The 13,426-nt window shown below is 44.0% G+C and overlaps 1 protein-coding gene across 9 annotated transcripts in view; it reads left to right on the forward strand.

Annotated features, from left to right (window-relative positions):
* VAV2 (vav guanine nucleotide exchange factor 2) overlaps nt 1-13,426 on the forward strand; it is a 375,195-nt gene that overhangs the window by 145,690 nt on the left and 216,079 nt on the right. The gene's annotated exons all lie outside the window — the stretch shown is intronic.

A 13,426-nucleotide genomic window follows, 5' to 3' on the forward strand; every position in this document is an offset into this window, starting at 1 on the left:
CCCTTGACTCCTCTCTCTCATTCAACCCACACATTTAATCCATCACTAAATCCTGAATACAATATTCCAGACACATTCCCTGCCCACATTCAGCTTACAGTCCAGAGGGGGAGAATTCTCCTGATCCTCTAGCAGATGGGAGAAAGTGACTTCTGCTTTGCTCTCCCTTCTCAAGAAAATAGCAGGCAGCCTGAGGGGCTGAATGACAGGTCAGTCACTTTCACATATGAGCTGCCCTGACTACTGGGCAAACTGGGTAAATGCCCGGGGCCTGTCCCTATCAAGGGGCCCTCCATAGCTGTAAGAAAGGTACCCTGCAACTTAGTTCTTTCCAGGTGTTGCTGCAGTTTAAAAATGGCTCCAACATGTATGCTTCCAAGAAGGCAGGAGCATCATATGTCTGGGGGGCCCACTGTAGCCTTAATCTGCCCTGCGTCCCAGATGAGAAACACAAATAACCAAGAGCTCTATCAAAGTGGCGAAATCCCTTTCTGGGCAGCTTTCTTTGTCCAGCTGGAAATTCCCCATTCAGTCAGTCATTCAACTTTGAGGAATGAGTTCAATAGATTTTCACTGTTTTCAACTTGGTGTAATGCCCAGTTTCTTGATTCTAGCTGATGGAACCTAGATCTCTCTCTTGGACCCACCGTGATGGCAGCATAGAAGGCCATACCTGGCTCTGAGCTTGTGGGAAGAGAGAGGGTGTCTGAGGGGCTGTGCCAGAAATGCTGTCCCTTGAACACATCCTCCAGCTCTCAGCCCTCCCTGGACTGAGCAGGGCCCCGAGTTTGACCCTGAAACCATAACCTCCAGGGCTCAGTTTGGGATGGGGTAGTTCAAGGAGCGGAATGACTGCAAGGGTAGGTAGTTCTGATCCGTAAACACACACAATCCCCTTCTCTCCCCACAGCGCACCACAAAATGCCTCCTTTCCTGGGATTGCCTGGCTGCTTGTGCCCACACCTAAAACCAGATTTATTGACCGGGGGGAGTGGACCTCAAGCTTTCCTTGTTTTCTGAGGATGAAAATGCTTAGTCTCCATGTTGGGAATATAAATTAAGAAGTGAGGAAAAAGAGAAATCATGGAGAAAAGCAATTGTTGCTACTCATGTCTTTCCTAATATGCAGTGTCAGCCAAGATGACACTTTTGTGGTCAGGAGGGGGAGAAGTCATTCTGACTGGAGTCAGAATCTGTTTCCAGAGACCTGCGCCCAGCTTCATAAAGGAAGCAGGAGTGGCCCTCATCTCTGAGACACTCTGAGGGAAAAACTCCATGTAGCCAGTTGAATAAATCTTTTTCATTCTAGGGCTTAATAGTAAGCACTACCTACTCACTTTGGTTCTTTTATCTGTACAAGTCCAAAGCACTACCTACTCACTTTGGTTCTTTTATCTGTACAAGCCCAATATCAAACTGCTTCAAAGAAACAGCACTTTGTCCATCAAGGCCAAGGTGGGGATGAACACTATGATTGTGTGTGTGAATGAGTGTATTGGTAAATTTGACGATAACACTCCAGTAAGTGAGGAGCACTCTCCATCTGTGCAAGAAAAGATTTACGTGTGAGCGTCTGTTCAGTCCCCAGTGAGGGCACGTACTCAGGCAGTTGCCCCCTCCTGCTCATATCGCTGTTTCCATCTGCCTCTTGTCAATCATCCCAAAGCCTATGTTCAAGAAGAGCAACCCCTCTTCTGATTGCCATGTGCCAGACTGATCTGACTGCCGCTGTCTCCCACAGTCCATTGCAGGAGCGCAGTTAGTATGCAAAATGTGAATCCCTCAGCCTCAGCTTTAAGTTAGGAAGTCAGTCTGTAGCTTGTCTGGGCTCACTTATAGTCCCTTGGAGCTCCTGATGGGAGTCCAGGGCCTTTGGCCTGGATAAGTGGCGGTATTCAGCTTCTCCAACCCAGGGCTATTTGAGTATTTTCCTTGGCCCCAGCTAGGTGATGGATGAGACAGGGTAAGGAGCAGGGCAGAAAAAGCAGCTTTGAACAGGAGTCCAGGGCTCTTTGAGGAGGGCGGACATGTGCAACAACCCGTAGGATCATTGTGGAGCAGAGCAGATGATGCAAGACAGTGGGATGTGAAGACTGAGAAGATGGCGGGGGAGGGAGGGGAAAGAACCCAGTACCCCCAGTCCTAGGGTTGTCCCATGGGGCAGAAGACAGAGCAAGGGCTGAGGACATTGAGGGGCCAAAGCCCTCAATGTAGCAGGGAGAGCCCTGGTCTGGCGAGGGACAGAGGCCCCCAGGAGTCATGAGGGGAAATCCAAGAGACCTTGGACAGAAAGAGTTAAGGCTTTCTGACATTTTTTCTGCAGAATTGAAACTGCCTTTAGGGCGTGAAGTGTGACATAGTGGTTATAAGATTTGAGATTTACATTTGTGGGTTATTTTTTTAATTCTCCAGATCATATAATGGTCATAAAATTTTATGGAAAGCAAAATTTGTACGTAACAATGTCTTTAGTAAGTCCATCGTGATCACAAAACTCTATAAAATTTTTCTTTTGGTATTCATAATAAAATCCTCTTTGTAATGCTAATTTTTCATATTGAGTGCTTTTTCTCCTCACAGTAAATGGCACTGTCTTGAAGATCAGCACTTGGCATTGGAGGATAATAACTTTCAAGGACAAAACTTTCCACCTCTTTTAACATAAAAGAAAATCTATTGTTCTGATTTCCTATAAAGAAAGTCTTGAATACTTATGATCAGATGAACGTGTTCATATGTGATGAGCTGAAGGGAGGCCATTCACTGGTTTGGCAAATATAGTGCTTGCTTCCTGTGTGTCACTGCTGTCCATCTGGCCCCTGGGAGTTGGGACAGTGGAGGCTTGGGTTCAGCTTCCAGATTAGATCAGTGGAGAGAGGATTTCAGTCATCTCATCTCCATCCTCATGCCCCAGTGCCATTAGATTCAGGATTAGCAAATCAGGGCAGGGATACTCTGAAAGGTAAAAAGTCAGGCTGGGGACAGAGTGGTCCCTCTTCCTGACTTTCACGGGCTCTGAATGCCCTGACCACCTGGGTAAACCCACCTGCCCTTTGTACAGAATGCCTTCCTCATTCATTCATTCATTCATTCAATTGTATTTATTGAGTGCTTACTGTGGGCAAAGCACTGTACTAAGCACTTGGGAGACTACAATACAATCCTCCCCCTCCACTGAGACCTACAGAGGGGCTGCAGAGGAGGAAATCCAAAAGCAGCTCTCCCTCTCCTTCTTTGAAACCAACTTACTTCTCCTAGAGTGCGAACTTCTTTTGGACAGCTGTGGGGAGACTGCTGCTTCTCTTTCTTCTCTACAGACTATCTTCTTGTTTCAAAGTTATCTCAGCTTTTCCCATCCCTTTCTCTCCCAAAACTCTGTGGGCTTGGATTTCCTTTTCCCAATAAATTGTAAGCTCCTAGAAGGCGGGAATCATGTCTACTAAGTCGGTTGTATTCTCCTAAATGCTTAGCGCAGTGCTCTGCACACAATGATCGGTTGTATTGGTTGTATTCTCCTAAGTGAATTGTGCTCTGCGCACAATCATCGCTCAGTAAATACCATTAATCAGTTGATTTTCCCATCATCCCCCTCTTTCCAGGCACTGAGTTTGTTCTCTGGGGAGAAAAGGAGAGGACATGTCTGCTCATTCAGGAGTTCCCTTGTCCAGGGGACTTGGAGCTACCCACGTAGTATGCAAGAGATCACTGGTTTCCTATCCTTCAGTCAATTAAAGGCATTTTTTGAGTGCCACCTGGGAGCAGAGCACTCTACTATAAGCGTTTGGAAGAGCACAGGTGAATTATAATAAAATGATAATAATTGTGGAATTTGTTAATTCCCTACTATGGGCCAAACACTGTACTACGTGCTGGGGTAGATACAAGATCATCGGGTTGGGCACAGTCCCTAACCCACACCGGGCTCTTAGTAGTCTTAGTAGAAGGGAGAACAAGTGTTGAATCCCCATTTTACAGATGAGGAAACAAATTAAGTGGCTTGCCCAGGGTGAGGCGGTCAAGCGAGTGGCAGAGCTGGGATTAGAACCTAGATCCTCTGATTCCCTGCCCTGTGATCTCTCCGCTAGGCCATGGGGCATCCCTAAGTAATATAAATGATCCTTATCCTCAAGGGCTTACAGGTTAGTAGAGGAACCAGATACTAAAGTAAGTTACTGATAGAAGAAATTCAGAGAGCATTAAGACATTTACATAAATGCTGAGAGTGGGGATGAGTACCCACATGCCAAGATGGTACGGAAGTCCCTGCCCATGGTGTCTAGGCTAAACTGGGCAGGATGATGAATAATTGGTCCTTTTTGTACTAACAAAGCCATATCAGGAGGCTGTTTTAACCCAGTTTCCTAAAGAGGAAGTCCTCTTTCTTTCCAGTTGCTGTTCACGAACCTTTGGGAAAGTATTGCTTAATCATTCCAAATTACTGTATGCCAGGCCAATAGGTCTACTGCTACTATCTCCCAGATATGCCAAACAGTGGAAGTTTTGCTTCATTGTGATTTTAAAGAGAAGCAGCGCAGCCTAGTGGATAGAGCACAGGCCTGGATGTAAGGAGGACCTGGGTTCTAATCCTGGCTCCACTTGTCTGCTGTGTGACCTTGGGAAAGTCACTTAATTTCTCTGTGCCTCAATTACCTCATCTGTAAAATGGGGATTGATTGTGAGCGTCATGTGGGACAGGAACTATGTCCAACCTAATTAGTTTGTATCTACCCCAGCGTTTAGTACAGTGCCTGGCACAAAGTAAGCACTTAATAAATACCATTTTTTTAAAGTGCACTTCTGCCCTCCTTGTTTTCAGTCCCCCCCACTTGAAAGGTGTGACATGGTACACGTTGTTTTGAGATTGGCGGATTGACTGAATTGCATCATCTCATGTTTGTTACTCTTCCTTGCTGTTTGATGTCGGGAGTGACCCATAGGTGACAGCCCATAGGTGACAGTATTGGAACTTTACTCTAGAAGTCAGATGTAGCATCTGAGGTAAACTAGTGCATCCAGCAATAGAGAAGGTGGACACAACATCAGGTCTCTAATCTCTCAACTTGTGTGACGCTTGATAATAACAATAATAATAATAATAATAATAATAATGGCATTTATTAAGCGCTTACTATGTGCAAAGCACTGTTCTAAGCACTGGGGAGGTTACAAGGTGATCAGGTTGTCCCACGTGGGGTTCACAGTCTTAATCCCCATTTTGACTTTGATGTCACACTGGCAGCACACTTTGTCAGCCAGTCTCTCAGAGGATGTGTTGACTGACTTGATTTGATTTTCTTCTTTTTTGTCTAACTGTTCACTGTTGCCTGGTATTCTGCCCAAATAATAGAATCTAATGACAGCATTGGACTCTTTGTCATTGATGAAAATCTTTGGTTTTGTGAAGGTATAAAAGCTGGAGCATAACCTTGGTAGGTTTTTTAATGATATTTGTTAATTGCTTAGTATGTGCCAGACACTATAGTAAGCACTGGGGTAGATACAAGCTAATAAGGTCCATGTCCCACATGGGACTCACTGTATTAATCCCTGTTTTACAGATGAGGTAACTGTTTTACAAAGAAGTTGTGACATACCCAAAGTCACACAGTAGACAAGTGGCAGATCTGGTATTAGACCCAGGTTCTTCTGGCTCCCAGGCCTGTGCTCTGTCCACTAATCCATGCTGCTTCTCTTTTAGTTCACAACACTTTTCCAGTTCTTTTATTTATAATCATCTACAGTCTTCGTGGGTGTGTTCTATCACAGCTCTGGTCTTCACCATGTAGCAGTTCCTGAAGGACTTTCCTTGGTGCTTTTACCATAATCAATCAATCGTACTTACTGAGCGCTTACTGTGGGCATATAAGTGGGAGGCACTTGGGAGAGTATATTATAATGGCGTTGACAGACCTGTTCCCTGCCACCAAGACCTTTCAGTCTAAAATGGAATTATGTGGACTTATGCTTTGGGTGCTGGTAACATAATCTCACACCAGAATCCAGGTACCCCATTAGATACTCAAAGTCAGTTGGGTAGAATGAATAAGACTAGACAAAAAAGACTCGTCTTACTCCTTGTCTTACTCCATTGATGATGGGGAGAAGGGGAGAGGGCCAGCAAGGTTGTTGTTTTTTTTGTACTGACCTGACTGCTTTATCAGCGGTCCCCACAGAGGCATTTTGACTTGAGATGGGCAGCGCTTACTAAAAGTACATCCTGCTTCAGTTTCCATTTGGATGAGCCCACTGTTGGGTAGGGACTGTCTCTATATGTTGCCAACTTGTACTTCCCAAGCACTTAGTACAGTGCTCTGCACACAGTAAGTGCTCAATAAATATGATTGATTGATTGGTTATGGCCCTAGCTCTGAGAGTGCGAGTGGGTGAGTGGTCTGAGTGGGTGGCGTAAGGGAACTGGGGGAAAATGAATAATCAATTTTTAAAATGGCCTTGGGAGTTGGGGAAAAAGGAAGAACTGTTTAAAGAGAGCAGGGGCTGGTGGAGTGGTGAGAAGAGGAGGTGACAGGATAGTAATCTCCCAAGTGCTTAGTACAGTGCTCTGCACAGTAAGCACTCACTAACTACAATTGATGATGATGATGATGATAGCCAGAAGAAGTTACTTTGATGGCCTAACACATCCATTTTCCATCCAATGCAGTAGAAGTCCATTATTCTCTATCGTGGAAACTCTCTGACACAATATAAATGTATTAATGTTCCACTGTTTTTCATCTGTAATTAATTGAGTGCACCATTCTGGGTAATTTAAATAAAAATAGCATCTCTAGACCTTGATTCAGGAACCAAGCCCTCATTACAATCATTGGTCCTATGGGAAAGGTAGTACTGACTTAGAAGATTTCAAATTAAGAAGCAGAAACCAATCATGTTGTAAATATGAGATCTTCCTGTATTAGGAAGCCAAGTGGGCTTAGGCTCTTAATAAACCCTTCGAAACAGTGGTATTTGTTTATTTGATACTGATCATGCTGCTTCTGAATGTGTCAAATAGCGTTTTAGGATCTGTAAACACATTACAGAGGTTTTGATGCCATTCTCCAAGGGAATATGACCAGAATTGGTAAATTTCTCCTCCTTGTCTGGCATAAATGGTCATGATGAATCAATGGTATTGTGCACTTTGTGCAGAGTACTGTACTAAATGCTTGGCAGATATACAAAATATGTACATAAATATTATAGATTTTATCTATCAATCAGTTGAATTTATTGAGCGCTGACTCTGTGCAGAGCACTGTACTAGGTGCTTGGGAGAGTACAATATAACACTATAACAGACACATTCCCTGACCACAGTGAGCTTGCAATCTAGAGGGGAAGACAGACATTAATATAAATAAATAAATTATGGATATGTACATAAGTGCTGCGGGGCTGCGAGGTGGGAATGACTAAAGGGAGCAAGTCGACATAAAAGGGAGTAGAAGAAATGGAAAAGATGGCTTAGTCAGGGAAGGCCTCTTAGAGGAGATATGCCTTCAGTAAGACTTTGAAGACAGAGAGAGTAATGGTCTGTTGGATATGAAGAGGGGGGGCATTCCGGACCAGAAGCAGGACATGGGCAAGAAGTTGGTGGTGAACTAGACAAGATGAAGGTGAGGTGAGTAGATAAGCATTAGAGAAGTGAAGTGTGCAGGCTGGTTTATAGTAGGAGAGTAGCAAGGTGAGGTAGAAGGGGACAGAGTGCTTTAAAGATGATGGTAAGGAGTTTCTGTTTGGTGCAGAGGTGGATGGGCAACCACTGGAGGTTCTTGAGGAATGGGGAAACATGGGCTGAATGTTTTTGTAGAAAAATGAGTCTGGGCAGGAGAGTGAATTATGGATTGAAGTGGGGAGAGACAGGAGGCAGGGAGGTCAGCAAGGAGACTGATTCGGTAATTAAAGAGGGATAATAATAATGATGGCATTTTTTAAGTGCTTACTATGTGCAAAGCACTGTTCTAAGTGCTGGGGGGATGCAAGGTGATCAGGTTGTCCCACATGGGGCTCACAGTCTTAATCCCCATTTTACAGATGAGGTAACTCAGGCTCAGAAAAGTTAAGTGACTTGTCCAAGGCCACACAGCAGACATGTGGTGCAGGCAGTATTAGAACCCATGACCTCTGACTCCCAAGCCCGGGCTTTTGCCACTGAGCCATGCTGCCCCACGATAACTCTATTTATTTTACTTGTACATATTTACTATTCTATTTATTTTGTTAATGATGTGCATCTAGCTTTCTATTTATTCTGTTTACTTGACACCTGTCCACATGTTTTGTTTTGTTGTCTGTCTCCCTCCTCTAGACTGTGAGCCCATTTTTGGGTAGGGACTGTCTCTGTATGCTGCCAACTTGTAGTTCCCAAGCACTTAGTACCCTGTTCTGCACACAGTAAGCACTCAATAAATATGATTGAATGAATGATAAGGGGATAAGGGGCAGCAGGGATAAGATAAATGCTTGGATTAACATGGTAGGAGTTTGGGTGGAGAGGAAAGGATGGATTTTCATGATGTTGCAGAGTTTGAAGTGACAGGATTTAATGATAGATTGAATATGTGGGTTGAAATGAGAAAAAGAAGTAAAGGTTAATGCCAAAGTTACAGCCTTGTGAGACAGAAAGGATGGTGGTGTGATGAAATCAGGGGAAGGACAGGTGGGAAGATAAGGAGTTCTGTTTTTGACGTGTTAAATTTGAGATGATGGCAGGGCATCCAAGTAGAGATGTCTCAAAGGCAAGAGGAAATGAGAAACTGACTGCAAAAAGGGAGAGAGATCAGGGCTAGAGATAAAGATTTGGAAGTCATCCGCATAGAGGTCGTAGTTGAACCCATGTGAGTAAATGACTTCTCCAAGGGAGTGAGTATAGATGGAGAATAGAAGAATTGGGAGAATTGGGACCCAGAACTGAACCTTGAGGGACACCCACAATCAGGAGGGGTGGGACACCGAGGAGGAGCCCACTAAAGAGACTGTGAATGAGTGGCCAGAGATGTAAGAGGAGAACTAAGAGATGACAGGGCCAGTGAAGCCGAGGTTGGAATGATGTTTCCATGAGAAGGGGGTGGTCAACAGTGTTGAAGGCAGCTGAGTGGTAAAGGAGGATTAGGATGATCTTCTCCTCTAAACTGTTAGCTCATTATGAATAGAGAACATGTCCAGTAATTCAGTTGTACTCTCCCAAGTTCCTAGTAAAGTGCTCTGCACCTGCTTAGAGCTTAATAAATACCATTGATTGGATACAATACAAAAGAATTAGCAGACATGTTCCCTGTCCATAATAAATGTACAGTCTGGATGGGTGAATCCAGAAGGTGTTTCAGCTTCCACTTGCTAGGAATGGACTCTGAGGGGTTACCCATGAGGAGTGGCATAAGGCAATGGGGATTTAGGCTTACACATTAAATTCGGTTGGGAGAAGTATTAGTAGCAAAATCCTCTGGCTTGTTCTTCCCACTCACAGTTTAACCACTGTGGTTTGAGGAGTGTTTGCTGAAACAGAGGCTCCTTGGCAGATATCTGTGGCTTGTGGCAGGGTGGCATTCTCGAACTTCCCTGGTTAAAACCACCCTTTCCCAAGTATTTATTTGCCACCCCAGGATGGGCAAAAAGAACACACCTTCAAATGCTTTCGTTTGAGGAACTGTGGGCTCCGAACGAATCCCGATAAACTTTTCCTAATACATATTTAAATGAAGAGTCCAGTTCTGGGGATAGCCCCTCCCCATCAGTCCTAGCTAGTGATTACCACTTCACTTGGCCATACCCTTGGCATTTCAGTTACCACCGTAGCTGTGACCGTAATGGAGGACTGGGTGTAAAGTCTTGACCTAGATGATAGCCCAGGCCTGGCCTCTTAGCCAGTTCATTCACCAACAGACAATGACTCTCTTGAAACAGTCCCCATAGGGAGTTGATGATGATGAAGATGATGATTATAATGTATTTAAGTGCTTACTATGTGTTGAGCAGTGTTCTGAGCTCTGGGGTAGTACAAATTCATCAGGTCAGACACAAAGAGCTCAGCCTAAGTAGGAGAGAGGACAGGATTTGAATCCCCATTTTATAATTGAGGAAACTGAAGCACAGGGAAGTTTAGTGACTTGCCCAAGATCACACAGCAGCCAAGAGGGAGAGCAGAGATTAGAACCCAGTTCCTCTTGCCCTCTAGGCCCAGGATCTTTCCATTAGGCCATGCTGCTTCACAAAGTAAGCTGTTTTCAAGAGCCATTCAGGAGGCTTGGGAAAAGTTCATTCCCTACAACCAGGGAGTTTCGTTATCAAAGATATACAACAGCGGGGGATAATGAGGAACTAGGAATAACTTACAATTTACTTCCACTTAAACTCCCTCCAGACCACAAACAGGTTTCCCAGCGTTGGTGCCAAATTCGGCTCAGGCTGGGTCAAAAAATTTCTTAGCCCTGGATTGGAACACTTGAACACAGCTCAGGAGCAGAAATTCCTCACTTTCTTCCCAGCATCTACAGCCCTTTGTATTTGTAATAGCATTTAAGCCCTTACTATGTGCCAGGCACTAGACTAAGTGCTGGGGTAGATACAAGCTAATCAGATTGGACACAGTCCACGTCCCACATGGTGCTCACAACTTTAATCCCCATTCTACAGATGAGGAAACTGAGGCACAGAAAAGTTTAAGTGACTTGCCCAAGATCAATCAATCAATCAATCAGTCAATTGTATTTATTGAGCGCTTACTGTGTGCAGAGCGCTGTACTAAGCGCTTGGGAAGTACAAGTTGGCAACATATAGAGATATATATAGAGAGAGATATAGAGATATATAGAGATCTCACAGTTCTCTTCTGGAAGGCTAGTGCTTGCCAAAACATCCATTAGTGCAATTTTAGAACGAGTCTGAGCCATGCTTGCTGCCACTGTCTCCAAGCAGGGGTGGCATCTGATGCCCTTGGTAAAGTCAAGTCTCACTGGAATCCAGATGTTGCCACACTTTCCAAATCATCGTCCCTTGGTCATTTTCCTTCATAAACAAGACCAACCATGGCTTGGTGAGAAGCTACTTCGGGTGACATTTGGGGACCAACCCTTTTAGAGCTCCTTTCTTGGAAAGGAGGCACAAGGCCAACTTGTAGTATTTCTCACCTGCATCTGAGCCTTCTCTTTAAAACTGTCCTTCTTTAGATGAGTGTATTTTTCTGCAGCTCGTTTCCCTGGTTGTAAATTTGGCAAACACAAAGAAGAAGTTGTCTTTGCAAAAGTGAAGGCAGTCAATCAGTCACCCTCATTTAGGTTTATTTGAGACACTGGGCTTTCAGGCCATATTTCCCAGGGTGAACCATTTAATGGTTTCATGGCTAAATGCAATATGGTAACCAGGAAAACTATCATATTGCAACCAATTAGTGATATTTGTTGAGTGCTTTCTGTGTGCAGAGCACTGTACTTGGGAGAGTACAGTACAACAGAGTAGAGACACGTTCCCTACCCACAAGGGGCTTACAAGTCTAGAGGAGGAGCTTAAGGAGGAGAGCAATCCTTTACCGCTAAGATAGAGTTTTCTTAACGGTAAAGGATTGCTCTCCTCCTTAAGCTCCTCCACCAGATTTGTAAGCCCCTTATGGCAGGGAACATATCTCTCTACTCGGACTACTCCAATAATAATTTCCAGGGTAATTTTTGTGAATGCCATAGTTTATTTTTTTCAAAAAATTATTATTGGAGTAGTCATCCCATCAGAGCCCCTCAGGGTCACACCTGAAGAGATTCCAGTACTTTCACAGTCTCGACACGGGAGGGAGAGTCAAGCGGAGGTATATCCTTTCCATTCCTAGCTTGGCCAATGACTGTCAAGACTCCCTGTGCTGGACAGCAGTGGCATGGGCGAGAGTCAAGAGCGGAGACTCAAGTTTACTGCGCAGAAGGAGGCAATGGTGAACCACTTCCATATTTTTACCAAGAAAACTCTATGGATGCACTACCAGAACGATCACAGATGGAGGTGGGGCGTTCTGAGAGAGATATGTCCATGGTGTCACGATGGGTCGGAGATGAGTCGACAGCATAAGACAAGACAAGACAGCCCATCAGCATCTCAGCCTAAGCTGAGGTCATTAGCTAACTTCAGAGATTTCTTAATGGGTCAAAACCATTTACTTCTCACCCTTCAGAAACACTTAAATGAAAAAGAACAAGTCCAACCCGGCTTGTTTTCTTCTAATCATGGTGGAATGCTTTTTCTTTCTGTCACCAGTCCTCTCCATCCAATCAATCAATCAATGGTATTTTTTTAGTGTGTTGATCACTGTTCACTTGGAAGAGTACAGTACAACAGAGTTGATAGATATGTATCCTGCCCACAAGGAGTTTACAGTTTAGAGGAGTCAGGCATTCATATAAATTGCAGATATGTACATAAAGTGCTGTGGGGCTGAGGGTGGGGTGAATATCAAGTTTATAGGGTCTGTTATATTGTACTCTTCCAAGTGTTTAGTACAGTGCTCTGCACAAAGTAAGCACTAAGTAAATTTGAATGATTCAGAGCCAAGCGGCCCAGAAGGGAGAGGGAGTAGGGAAAATGAGGGCTTAGTGAGGGAAGGCCTCTTGGAGGTGATGTGATTTTAATAAGGCTTTCAAGGTGGGGAGAGCGGTGGTCTGTCAGATATGTTTTCTGATTTTGAACTCTAATATTTTCTCTTTGGTGTCTGCCCTGGGAGTGAATATTTTTCCCTCTTTAAAAATCATATGCACTGTCTCTAAAGCACAAAGGTTTTCCACAAAACTGTCTCTAAAGCACAAAGGCATTTCCTCATTCCAGGACTAGCAGTGAATTGATTCTTTCTGCTAATCCATTGGTCTAAGAGTAATAAGGGAGGTGTGAGAAAACATTTTATCATGATTAAATTGACTTCCCATTCTAGGTGTGAAAAATATTTGATCATTAAACAGAGCAATAGATTGATAACCTTTTGCATAGATGAAAGATTGGGAATTGAGAAGCCCGGGTTTTAGGTTTCCCTCTGACTCTTGGTGCTGATGGTTTTGGTCATCTTCAGCAAGTACCTTAATTTCTTTCAATAATAGTAGTAATGACTGTGGTATTTGTTAAGTGCTTACTCTGTTGCAAGCACTGTACTAAGTACACTGTACTAAATACGATTGATTGATTTCTCAGGTAAATAGAAGATAATTGAGTCCCACATGGGGCTCACAGGATAAGTAGGATGGAGAACAGGTATTGAACCCCCATTTTACAGATGAGGGAACTGAGGCACAGAGAAGTGAGGTGACTTGCCCAAGGTCACACAGCAGGTCCATGGTGGAGCCAGAATTAGAACCTAGGTCCTCTGACTCCCAGTTCTGGGCTCATTCATTCAATTCGTTCATTCAATCATATTTATTGAGCGCTTACGGTGTGCAGAGCACTGTACTAAGCACTTGGG

Source organism: Tachyglossus aculeatus, chromosome 4, assembly GCF_015852505.1.
Source record: "Tachyglossus aculeatus isolate mTacAcu1 chromosome 4, mTacAcu1.pri, whole genome shotgun sequence".
In the NCBI taxonomy this organism is placed as follows: Eukaryota; Metazoa; Chordata; class Mammalia; order Monotremata; family Tachyglossidae; genus Tachyglossus; species Tachyglossus aculeatus.